The sequence below is a fragment of the Piliocolobus tephrosceles genome, chromosome 13 (assembly GCF_002776525.5).
Source record: "Piliocolobus tephrosceles isolate RC106 chromosome 13, ASM277652v3, whole genome shotgun sequence".
Taxonomy (NCBI): domain Eukaryota; kingdom Metazoa; phylum Chordata; class Mammalia; order Primates; family Cercopithecidae; genus Piliocolobus; species Piliocolobus tephrosceles.
Window position 1 is genome coordinate 75,695,560 of NC_045446.1, and position 13,749 is coordinate 75,709,308.

Below are 13,749 nucleotides of genomic sequence, written 5' to 3' on the forward strand. Positions count from 1 at the left end.
TCTGAGAGACAGTTTGTTGTGATTTCTGTTTATTTACATTTGCTGAGAGAGTGTTTTACTTCCAATTATGTGGTCAATTTTGGAATAATTGCCATGTGGTGCTGAGATAAATGTATATTCTCTTGATTTGGGTGGAGAGTTCTGTAGATGTCTCTTAGGTCTGCTTGGTGCAGAGATGAGTTCAAGTCCTGGATATCCTCGCTAACTTTCTGTCTAATTGATCTGTCTAATATTGACAGTGGGGTGTTAAAGTCTCCCAATACTATTGTGTGGCAGTCTAAGTCTCTTTGTAGGTCTTTAAGGACTTGCTTTATGTATTTGGGTGCTACTGTATTGGGCGCATATATCTTTAGAATAGTTGGCTGTTCTTGTTGAATTGATCTCTTTACCATTATGTAATGGCCTTCTTTGTCTCTTCTGATCTTTGTTGGTTTAAAGTCTGTTTTATCAGAGACTAGGATTGCAATCCCTGCTTCTTTTTGTTCTCCATTTGCTTGGTAGATCTTCCTCCATCCCTTTATTCTGAGCCTATGTATGTCTCTGCATGTGAGATGGGTCTCCTGAATACAGCAGACTGATGGGTCTTGACTCTTTATCCAGTTTGCCAGTCTGTGTCTTTTAATTGGACCATTTAGTCCATTTACATTTAAGGTTAATATTGTTATGTGTGAACTTGATCCTGCCATTATGATATTAACTGGTTATTTTGTTCATTAGTTGATCCAGTTTCTTCATAGCATCGATGGTCTTTACAATTTGGCACGTTTTTGCAGGGGCTGGTACCAGTTGTTCCCATCCATGTTTAGTGCTTCCTTCAGGAGCTCTTGTAAGGCAAGCCTGGTGGTGACAAAAATCTCTAAGCATTTGCTTGTCTGTAAAGGATTTTATTTCTCCTTCACTTATGAAACTTAGTTTGGCTGGATATGAAGTTCTGGGTTGAAAATGCTTTTCTTTAAGAATGTTGAATATTGGCCCCCACTCTCTTTTGGCTTACAGAGTTTCTGCTGAGAGATCCGCTATTAGTCTGATGGACTTCCTTTTGTGGGTTACCCGACCTCTCTGGTTGCCCTTACCATTTTTTCCTTCATTTCAGCTTTGGTGGATCTGACAATTATGTTTCCTGGTGTTGCTCTTCTCGAGGAATATCTTTGTGGTATTCTCTGTATTTTCTGAATTTGAATGCTAGCCTGCCTTGCTAGGTTGGGGAAGTTCTCCTGGATAGTATCCTGAAGAGTGTCATGCAACTTTCTTCCATCTCCCCATCACTTTCCAGTACACCAATCAGACGTAGATTTGGTCTTTTCACGTAGTCCCATAGTTCTTGGAGGCTTTGTTTCTTTTTACTCTTTTTTCTCTAAACTTCTCTTCTCACTTCATTTCATTCATTTGATCCTCAATCACTGATACCCTTTCTTCCACTTGATCAAATCGGCTACTGAAGCTTATGCATGCCTCACGTAGTTCTCGTGCCATGGTTTTCAACTCCATCAGGTCATTTGAGGTCTTCTCTATGCTGCTTATTCTAGTTAGCCATTCATGTACTCTTTTTTCAAGGTTTTTATCCTCTTTGCGATGGGTTCAGACATCCTCCTTTGGCTCAGAGAAGTTTGTTATTACCAATCGTGTGAAGCCTACTTCTTTTTTTTTTTTTTTTTTTTTTTTTTTTTTGAGGCGGAGTCTCGCTCTGTCGCCCAGACTGGAGTGCAGTGGCCGGATCTCAGCTCACTGCAAGCTCTGCCTCCTGGGTTTATGCCATTCTCCTGCCTCAGCCTCCGGAGTAGCTGGGACTACAGGCGCCCGCCACCTCGCCCGGCTAGTGTTTGTATTTTTTTTTTAGTAGAGACGGGGTTTCACCGTGTTAGCCAGGATGGTCTCGATCTCCTGACCTCGTGATCCGCCCGTCTCGGCCTCCCAAAGTGCTGGGATTACAGGCTTGAGCCACCGCACCCGGCCGTGAAGCCTACTTCTGTCAACTCGTCAAAGTCATTCTCCACACAGCTTGACAGTGGATCTTTTTAAACACAAGTCAGATCCCTCCTTTGCTCCCTCTGCTGTAGCCACAGTGACAAGTTTGATGTGTCTCCAATATGCCATCTACACCATGTACACTCTTGCCACAAAGCCCTTGCACTTGCTATTGCCTCTGCCTGATTAACCCTATACCTCTCTCAAGTTATTCAGTTCTCTAATCAAATGTCACTTTATTAGAAATGTCTTTCCTTTCTACCTTAGGTATATTCTTTATCCCCCTACTCTGTTTTATTTTTTGTGGTGCTTACCAGCTGACATATTAAGTACTTTATTTTATATCTCTCCTCACTAGGTAGTAAGCTCCATAAGAAAAAGAATTTCATGTATTTTGTTAACTGATGTATCCCTAGTTTCTAGAACAATTGATGGCAAATTATATGCACTCAATAGTTATTAAATGAATATTAAATAAAAACAAACATACCAAAGTGTTAACAGTAGAGGGTAAAAGTATTTGTGTTCTCTGTATTTTCCAAATGTTCTACTTTGAAATTGTATTAACTGTATAAACAGAAAAATAAGCTATTATTCTGAGACAGTAAAATAGCACCTAGCTTAGTATGTGACAGATAGTAGACAAGCAATAAACATTTATTAATTTGCTATCTAATCTATATGAGAAAGGCTAACAATGACCAACATACACATATACTGACTGTGTTCATGCTGAAGCATATAAAAAAGTAATAGTATACTTTATTTCAGTCTTTAATTTCTACTTGCTGCAACTTTCATTGTTTCCTCCTAAATCACAAGGGTGAATATGGGTTTTTATTGTGAAATGCTGTCCAAGAAATACTTACTCCGTATTACTGATTTTGAAGCTCATGATTTCACTTACACAAAAAATTTCACAATGATTTTTAGGGATTACAGAAATAAATTTCTTTTAATCATAGTTCAAGGAATCCCATGCCCATCTACATCTGAGTCCTGAAAAGAAATAAATCTAACAGAAACCAAAAGCTTTTCTTCAAAAGATGACCCATATGGAAATTAAACGACTGCATGTAAAATAAACCAAAAGCTTAAAATCATACTCGAGGCTAATCTCATAAAAGCTATTTCTTATTCTAACATAGATTTCTGGAACCTACAGGAATTCTCAAAAGTGGGGCCTCACTTGAAGAAACAAGTGCCTTACTATACAGTACAAGGCACACTGACTAATCTGAATGCTTGCAGAGGAGAGCAGGCATGGGGGAGGACTGTGGTTTTTCAGAGGAAACACAATCTAAGCACAGGATATGTATAGCCTTTTCATCTGAAAGACAAAGACACATTCTAGCTGTCTCAACATTTTTTAAAGTATTGTCATATAGAAGAACCAATATCTTCCAATGTATCTAAAATGCAAATGTATTATTATTTTTCACTCATTTTATTCAACAAATATTTACTGCACACCTGCCATGAGTCAGGTGCTGTGATAAACGCTGATGATACATAGTGAACAAAAATACTGAGACAGAGGTTAAAAATACATTATTAATCACTGATGAATTAAAATCACAACTGTGATATAAGCTACAAAGAAGTACAGAGCACTATGAATGCACATAGCTGGAGAATTTGATCTAATGAGGCAGATCATGGAACGCTTAATTAAAGAAATGATTGTGTTGAGATCTAAAAGACAAAGGTTAGTTTGGTGCTCACTTTAGGAGCACATATACTAAAATTGGAATGATACAGAGAAGATTAGCATGGCCCCTGCACAAGGATGACACACAGATTCATGGAGTGTTCCATATTTTTAATTTTTAAAAAAAAGGTTAGTTTGGTGAAAGCTGAAAGAAAATTAGGAAGAGAGCTACCTAGGATGAAGGAAAGCAAAAGAAAAGCCTCTATAGAAGAAGAGTAAAACAAAGAAAGAAAAACTAAAAGAAACCCAGTCTGGCTAGAAGTGATTGGTTAAGAAAAGAATCATACAATATGATGGTGAAGAGGTAGACAGAAGCCATAACAGAAAGAACTGATAGGCCAGGATAAGAAATATGTCTTAATCCTAAGAACAGTAAGAAGCCAATAGATTTGAGTTATTAATTTCAAGAATTCAATTACATCTGTCTTAGAACAGAGATTATAACAATTTAACAACTAAACCCATCTAACAATAAAATGGGTTGCCTCACAGAGTGAGCATCCCATTACTGCAAGTAATCAAGTAGAACCTAAATGATCATCTTTCAAGAATGCAATATAAGAGATTATGCATGCCTTGGAAATTTATCACTGAGGCTTCATCCTTCATTAAGATTAAATGTTTCAATTATTCAAACACCAAATAGGGATTTTCCAACACACTGCAAAAACTTGAAGTTTCTTTTTTGTTATTTTTTTGTTTAGAGACAGAGTCTCAGTCTGTTGCCCAGGCTGAAGTGCGATGGTAGGATTATAGCTCACTGCAGCCTCAAACTCCGGGGCTCAAGCAATCCTCCAGCCTCAGCCTCCCAAATAGCTAGGACTACAGGCATTAGGACTACAGGCATGTGCCACCAAGCCTGGCTAATTTCTTGGTTTTTGCAGAGATGGGGTCTTACTATGTTGCCCAAGCTGGTAAACATTTGAAGCTTCAAAATGAAGTATTAATTGCTCACACCAATGTGCAAAATAAAAATATTTGACTGCAGTTTCATGGTGTTTCTCAGGAAGGATCATAATATTATATAATAGGAAATCCATTTTCAGTGTGGATCTCAGTGAGGGAGTGGCTCTTTTCCCCTGTTCATTGCCAAAGAACAGGTACAGCAACAAGCACAGGAGAAAGAAAGATTTCTGTGGAATTAGCAGGAAGGGATTTGAAAAATAGCAATAACAAAGAACTCCAACCAGGTGCAAAGCAAATATTATTTTCTTGGTCATGCTAGTAAGGGGTTCTCATCATTCCTTTAGCAAAGAAGTAGACAGAACACAATGGATAAGTACTTAGTTGAAGTGACTATGCATGCTGAAGTTAACTGTAGAGTGGAATGCATACAGTTTTTATTCAAAAACAAGGGTTGAGATATTTAAAAACTAATATTTGACTGTCTTCATCAAAAACTGAATTAAGTGCCTTTGGATACTGTATCTCTAAATATTATACAGTGACCTTTCTCTATAAATAATATAACTGTATCTATAGATAACATATCTTGAGTTAAACAGTGCCTACTTTACTATCACTGTCAAAAATGGATAAAATCATCCTTTAATAAATCACTCTCCTAGCCAGGTTTATTCTTGCTCAGTGTGATACATGTCATACTAATACTAACTTCTTTAGTAACAACTTTTTAATAGAAAGGCAAAAAATAACAGATGTTGGTGAGGTTGCAGAAAAAAGGGAATGCTTATACACTATTGGTGGGAATGTATATTAGTTAGCTCCTTGGAAAGCAGTGTGGATATAGTTTAGCCCCTTGGAAAGCAGTGTGGATATTTCTCAAAGAACTGAAAATGAAACTATCATTTGACCCAGCAATCCCATTACTGGGTATATACCAAAAGGAAAATAAACTGTTCTACCAAAAAATCTCCTGCACTCATTTTATTTACTGCAGCACTATTCACAACAGCAAAAACATGGAATCAACCCAGGTGCCCATCAACAGTAAACTGGACAAAGTAAATGTGGTACGTATACCCCATGGAATACCACACAGACATAAAAAGAACAAAATCATGATCTTTGCACCAACATGGATGCAGCTAGAGCCCATTATTCTAAGTGAATTAACACAGAAAGAGAAAATAAAATATAGCATATTCTCACTTATAAGTAGGAGCTAAACATTGAGCATACATGGCCAAAAAGATGGGAAAAAAATGAACACTGGGGATTCCAGAAAGGGAAAGGGAGGAAAGGGAGAAAGGGTTGAAAAACTACCTTTTGGGCAATACGTTCAATTGGCAATGGGAATATTAGAAGCCCAAACCTCAACATCATACAATATACCCATATAACAAACCTGTACATGTACCCTCTGAATCTAAAGAAATTTAAAAAATTAAAAATAGAGTTTTTAATATGAACCAAAGGAAAAAAGGTAAACATTATGGATTTTAAAAATCAAGCCAGATTTTGTACTTCAAGAGACAAATTTGGGATGTCAATACTGAGAAAACCAATAATATTTCACATGAACTTATCAGCTGAAACCTTAGAGTTAATTAGCTCTATGAGTTTTGGGATTCTTTCTAAGTAATGGTAGTATCTTCAATGAGCACTTATCTTTCACTAGTATGTCTTCTTGACTCCCCATTTAATCACTAGCAAGGTACAAACTTCTACTTTCTAATAGCTCCTTCCATGTCTTAATCTCCATTTTTATCTACTCCACCTTTCTTCAGGCTCGTAACATTCACTTATCCCACCTGACTGGTCTTGCTGTCATGCTGTTAGAAGTATCTTTTTGTTATTCAAAAAAATAACAACAACTATTTGATATGTCTTATATTTAACTTATTGATATTTCTAACAGCTGTTCTTCATTATCCAACAATCTCCCAAATCCCCCAAATCTTATTAGTTACCAAGTCCTATTAATTACCTTTCTAAATATCTTTCAAGGTCATCTCCTGTTCCCCATCCTCATTGTTTCCTCTTTAGTTGAAGTATTCATTAGTTTTCTTTTGAACAATTTAGTTTTCTTTCGAACACCTTCTGGGTGTTTTTCCAACTACTAGTTTCTTCTCCCTTGTAATACCTTCAGACCCTTGCAGAGTAATTTTGTAAAACTCAGACTTGTTCATGTCCTTCTTGTTCTTATATAATTTATAATAATTATAGGCATCATTTCCTGTGTGTGTGTGTGTTTGTTAGGCACTGTGCCAGATGCATTATAAACACTGTCGATAATCCTCACATCAACTTTGTAAGATAGGTACTAGTATCCCTGTTAACAAATGCAGAAATATTAGGCTCCTGGGAGTTAAATATTTTTCCCAAGTTTTTACAGCTCATTGGTGGATGTGAAACAGAGCCCAGATACACCTAGGTTTAAAGAGTCAGGGAATATGTCAACTGGCAATATCTGTGAATGAAATCACATAGGGGAAATTTTTGAATATGCTTTTATTATTTTGTCTTAGTTTTCAATATAATTCAACTTTCATATTTTGACATCTTCTCTAACTTTCCTGGTGGAAAGTGCTATCATCTCTGGGTATAGGTACTTTACAGATTCTTATAGCACTTTTTGGAATAGTGAATACTAAACAGTTGTCATTCCTCATGTATTTTTACAACTTGTTTTCTCTATGCATTAGCTGTTTTGTTTTAAACAGAGTTGTTAAACAGATTTTAAATATTTGAAAATGTTGCTTACCTTTGTTTTCACATGCTCTTGGTTTCAGTGTATCTGAGTTTCAGGAAGGAGTCACTCCCCCTCTGTACTGGGCAGAGGTTTCATATTGAGCTCTCTGGAAATATATATTTTTGTTGTATACCAATCATCTTCTTGAATTATTTGGTTGGATGAAAATAATTCAAAAAAATATACTTTTGTTGTACATCTATCATCTTCTTGAATTACTTGGTTGGAGGATTTCTGGGAGCTAAGATAAAAATTGAGTTTGGGAACTATAGAATCATCTATATTTGTGAGTGATAAGGTGGATTGTCAAGACAATATTGAAAATAATTTGGTGGATGGTATGACTGTAGTCAGATAACTGGAGTTGGTAGAAAATACATTTTGATTGTTGGCATATGAAAGACAAAAGGAGAAGTCAGAGTCATGTTTAACTAACTAATTTTGACCTAGTCCATTCAGTAAGAGAATTGTTCAGTGTGAGCCTAGATTATTCTAATTTTGAAACAATATCTTGTGTATAAGACAGAGTAAATTAATGGTATATGAGTTCTCTTATGGGGGCAGATACTGTGAGTAGTGGACCTAAATATTTTATGATGGCAAGAATGTGGGTAGGTGTGAGTAGTATGTGTTTAAACTTGGACTTTTGTGTCAAACGGACCTGATTGAATCTCTGTTCCACAACTTACTAGCTGTGTAAATTTCAGAAATTCCTAAATCGTCACTTTCCTTTTTGTAAACATCTTAGTCTTAAGACTTTATTTCTTCATCTGAAAATTGAGGATATTAATAGTGTCTATCTTAGTGCTTAATTCATAATACCTTGAATCTAGCAAGTCCTCAAAATAATATGGGTTACTATCATTATTATTGATTTTCAGATCAGTCTTTCATGTGTTCATTCTCAATGACATAGACAGAAACAACAGGGTAATATTAGAACTGACTAGAAGTGGCATATAGGAGTGGTAAGGTTTCTTACAAGTGATAATAATGTAAGAAGAGTATCTGAAGGAAAAAAGGAACATGGAACATTTGAATTTGTTGCTTCTGTTTTATAACGCTGGTTTTGTTTCTGTGCTATAATAACATAGCTATCCTATTTGCTAGGCTCTCATTCAGATAGTAGAAATTTGTGAGGTTTTATGAATCTTCTATCCACAAATGGTTATGAGAATATAGGATTTGAAGATCTGGTTTGTGATGAGTAAAAGCATAATACTAAATCCTTATCATAGTCTAGATATAGTTCAAGTCTAACAGAATATGACAAGAAAGAAATAGAATTAGTTCTCTTTGATTACAAAGTAAGGTTATGTAATTTGTTTCCAAATAGCACTAAAAAAATTCTGTAATTTGCAGAGTAAAATCCCAATAATTGCCATGATTACATTCTATTTTCCATTTACTTTTCCTAATCAAATACATTGACTCTCTCTGCTAAATTTTAATTATCATATCAAGTCACTTCTCAGACCACAGTGGAATACAACTAGAAATCAATTTTAAGAGGAACTCTCAAAAATGCACAAAGACATGAAAACTCAACAATCTTCTCCTGAATAATCTTTGGGTCAAGGACAAAATTAAGAGGTAAATTTTAAAACTTTTGGAAATGAATAAAAAGAGACACAATGTACCAAAACCTTTGGGATATAAGAAAAGACTAAGAAGGAAGTTTTTAGCAATAAATTTCTACATCAAAAGGACAGAAAGATCACAAATTAACAACCTAACATTGCACCTCAAGAAACTAGAAGAGCAATATAGAACCAAAACTGCAATTAGCAGAATTTAAAAAATTCAAAGATCAGAGCAGAATCAAATGAAATTGAGACCAAAAAAAAAGAATCAACCAAATGAAAAGTTTGTTTTCTGTAAATATAAACAAAATTGATAGAACACTAGCTAGATTGACCAAGAAAAGGAGACAATTCAATCAGAAATTTTAAAAAGGAGACATTATAACTGAAGCCACAGACATACAATTGATAAACAGAAACCACTGTGAACATCTCTACATTGACAAACTAGAAATGCTAGAGGAAATGAATAAATTCCTGAACACATAGAACCTTCCAAGATTGAACTTTTCCAAAGTTCATAGAACCTTGAAAATATAGAAACCCTAAACAGACCAAAATGAGTAGTGAGATTGAATCAGTAATAAAAACTTTCCCAATAAAGGAAAGCCCAGGATGGGAGGGATTCACAGCTGAAATCTACCAAAAGTACAAAAAAGAAACAGTATCAGTCCTACTGAAACTGTTCCAAAAAATTGAGGGAAGGAAATCCTCCCTAACTCATCCTATGAAACCAGTATCACCCTGATATGAAAGGCAGGCAAAGACATAACAAAAAAAAAGCAAAACTACAGACCAGTATCCCTGATGAAAATAGATATAAAAACCCTCAAAAAATATGAGAAAACCAAATCCAACAGTACATCAAAAACATAATACACCATGATCAAATGGGGTTTATTCCAGAGATGCAAGAATATTTCAATATATGCAAATCAATAAATGTGACTCACCATATAAAGAGAATTAAAAACAAAAATGATATGATCATCTCAATAGATGCAAAAAAGGCATTCAATAAAATTTAATATCCTATCATGATTTAAAAAAATAAAAACCCTCCCCAAGACAGGCATAGAAGGAACATACCTCAAAATAATAAAAGCCATATATGACGAACCTATAGCCAACATCATACTGAATGTGGAAAATTTCAAGGCATTCCCCCTAAAACTAAAACAAGACAATGATTTCTTTTTTTTTTTTTTTTTTTTTTTTTTTTTTTTTGAGACGGAGTCTCGCTCTGTCGCCCAGGCTGGAGTGCTGTGGCCCGATCTCAGCTCACTGCAAGCTCCGCCTCCCGGGTTCACGCCATTCTCCTGCCTCAGCCTCCCGGGTAGCTGGGACTACAGGCGCCACCACCTCGCCCGGCTAGTTTTTTGTAGTTTTTAGTAGAGACGGGGTTTCACCGTGTTAGCCAGGATGGTCTCGATCTCCTGACCTCGTGATCCGCCCGTCTCGGCCTCCCAAAGTGCTGGGATTACAGGCTTGAGCCACCGCGCCTGGCCAAGACAATGATTTCTACTTTCACCACTCCTGTTCAACATAATACTAGAAGTCCTAGCCAGTACAATCAGGAAGTAGAAAGAAATAAACGGCATCCAAATTGAAAAAGAGGAATTAAGATGATCTCTTCTTGGTAATGATATGATCATACACATAGAAAACCCCAAAATTTTGGGAACCAAATTCAGTAAATATTCAGGATACAAAATGTATAAAAATCAGTAGCATTTCTTTTTTTCTTTTATTTTTAAGAGACAGGGTCTTACTCTGTCACCCAGGCTGAAGTGCAATGGCACAATCATAGTTCACTCACTGCAGTCCTGAACTCTGGGACTCAAGTGATCCTCTCAAGTAGCTGGGACTACAGGCACATGCCACCATACCTGGTGATATGGCTTGGCTGTGTCCCCACCCAAATCTCATCATGAATTCCCACGTGTTGTGGGATGGACCCAGTGGGAGATAAATGAATCATGGAGGTAGGTCTTTCCCGTGCTGTTCTCATGATAGTGAGTAAGTCTCACAAGATCTGATGGTTATTATATGGGAGAGTTTCCCTGCACAAGTTTTTTTCCCTTTGCCTGTCACTATCCACATAAGATGTGACTTGCTCCTCCTTGCCTTACACCATGATTGCAAGGCTTCCCCAGTCACATGGAACGGTAAGTCCAAATAAATCTCTTTCTTTTGTAAATTACCCAGTCTCAGGTATGTCTTTATCAGCAGCATGAAAACAGATTGATACAGTAAATTGATACCAGCAGAGTGGGGCAATGCTGAAAAGATACCTGAAAATGTGGAAGTGACTTTGGAACTTGGTAACATGCAAACTTGGAACAGTTTGGAGGGCTCAAAGAATACAGGAAAATGTGGGAAAGCTTGGAACTTCCTAGAGACTTATTGAATGGCTTTGACCAAAACCCTGATAGTGATATGGACAATAAGGTTCTGGCTGAGGTGGTCTCAGATGGAGATGAAGAACTTGTTGGGAACTGGAGCAAAGGTGGCTATTGTTGTGTTTTAGCAAAGAGAATGGCAGCATTTGGTCCCTGCACTAGAGATTTGTGGAACTTTCAACTTAAGAGAGATGAATGATTTAGGATATCTGGCAGAAGAAATATCTAAGCAGCAAAGCATTCAAGAGGTGACTTGGGTACTCTTAAAGGCATTCAATTTCATAAGGGAAGCAGAGCACAAAAGTTTGGAAAATTTGCAGCCTGACAATGTGATAGAAAAGAAAAACCTATTTTCTGAGGATAAATTTGAGCTGGCTGCAGAAATTTGCATAAGCAACAAGGAGCCGAATGTTAATCCCCAAGGCAATGGGGAAAATGTCTCCAAGGCATGTCAGAGATCTTCACAACAGCCTCTTCCATCACAGGTCTGGAGACCTAGGAGGAAAATGGTTTGGTGGGCCAGGCCCAGGGTCCCTCTGCTGTTTACAGTCTAGGCACTTGGTCCCTGTGTCCCAGCTGCTCCAGCCATGACTAAAACAGGCCAAGGTACAGCTCAGGCTGTTGCTTCAGAGGGTAGAAGCCCAAAGCCTTGGCAGCTTCCACATGGTGCTGAGCCTGTGGGTGCATAGAAGTCAAGAATTTAGGTTTTGGAATCTCCTCCTAGATTTCAGGAGACATATGGAAACACCTGGATACCCAGACAGAAGTTTCCTGCAGGGGCAGGGCCCTCATGGAGAACCTCCAATGCAGAAGGGAAATGTGAGGTTGGAGTCCCCACACAGAGTCCCTACTAAGGCACTGCCTAGTGGAGCTGTTAGAAGAGGACCACCATTCTCCAGACCCCAGAATGGTAGATCCACCGACACCTTGCACCATGCACCTGGAAAAGTTGTAGGCAATGCCACCTGTGAAAATAGCCAGAATGGAGGGTGTACCCTGCAAAACCACAGGGGCCAAGCTGCCCAGGACCACAGGAACCACCTTCTTGCATCAGAATGACCTGGATGTGAGACATGGAGTCAAAGGGGATCATTTTGGAGCTTTAAGATTTGACTGCCACACTGGATTTCGGACTTGCATGGGACCTGTAGCCTCTTTGTTTTGGCCAATGTCTCCTATTTGGAATGGCTGTACTTACCCAATACCTGTACCCCTGTTGTATCTAAGAAGTAACTAGCTTGCTTTGATTGTACAGACTCATAGGCAGAAGGGACTTGCCTTATCTTAGATGAGACTTTGGACTGTGGACTTTTGTTAATGCTGAAATAAGTTAAGACTTTAACTGTTGGGAACTGTTGGGAAGACATGATCGGTTTTGAATCATTGGTTTTGAAATGTGAGGACATAAGATTTGGGAGGGGTCATGGGTGGAATAATATGGTTTGGCTCATCCGATTCTCATCTTGAATTCCCACGTGTTATGGGAGGGGCCTGGTGGGAGGTAAATTAATCATGGGGTCAGGTCTTTCTGTGCTGTAGTCTCATGAGACCTGATGGTTATTATAAGGGGGAATTTTCCAGCACAAGCTCTCTTCTCTTGTCTACTACCATGTGAAATGTGCCTTTCACCTTCCACCATGATTGTGAGGCCTCCCCAGCCATGTGGAACTGTAAGTCCAATAAGCCCCTTTCGTTTGTAAATTGTCCAGTCTCAAGTATGTCTTATCAGCAGCATGAAAATGGATTAATACACCTGGCTATTTTTTATATATATATTTGGTGGGGATGGGGGTCTCTTTACACTGCCCAGCCTTGTCTTGAACTTCTGGCCCAGGCAATCATCCCATCTCAGCCTCCCAAAGTGCTGGGATTATAGGCATGAGCCACTCCACCCAGCCAGTAGCACTTCTATACACTGATAATGATCAAACTGAGAATAAAATCAAGGACTCAATCCCATTTACAATAGTTACAAAAAATAATGAAATACCTAGGAATACCTTTAAATAGGTAAAAGATCTCTATAATGAGAACTATAAAACATTGATGAAAGAAATTAAAGAGAACACCACAAAATGGAAAAATACTCCATGCTCATGGAGTGGAAGAATCAATATTGTTAAAATGACCTTACTACCCAAAGCAATCTACGAGGTTCAATGCAATTCCTATCGAAATACCAATGGCATTCTTCACAGAAACAGAAAAAAAATCCTAAAATGTATATGGAACCACACACACCACACACACATACACACCAAGAATAACCAATGCTATCCTTAGTAAAAAGAACAAAACTAAAGGAATCACATTACTTGACTTCAAGGTATACCACAGAGCTATAGTAACTAAAACAGCATGGTATTGGCATAAAAAAAAACACAACAATGGAACAGAACAAAGAACCTAGAAAGAAATCAACACACCTACAGT

The 13,749-nt window shown here is 37.6% G+C and overlaps 1 protein-coding gene and 1 non-coding gene across 4 annotated transcripts in view; one reads left to right on the forward strand and one right to left on the reverse strand.

Annotated features, from left to right (window-relative positions):
- DLG2 (discs large MAGUK scaffold protein 2) overlaps positions 1-13,749 on the reverse strand; it is a 2,237,713-nt gene that overhangs the window by 2,103,554 nt on the left and 120,410 nt on the right. The window lies entirely within an intron of this gene.
- Positions 3,683-3,789, forward strand: LOC111541023. The gene has a single exon (XR_002731153.1). It is a non-coding gene; the product is annotated as a U6 spliceosomal RNA (small nuclear RNA).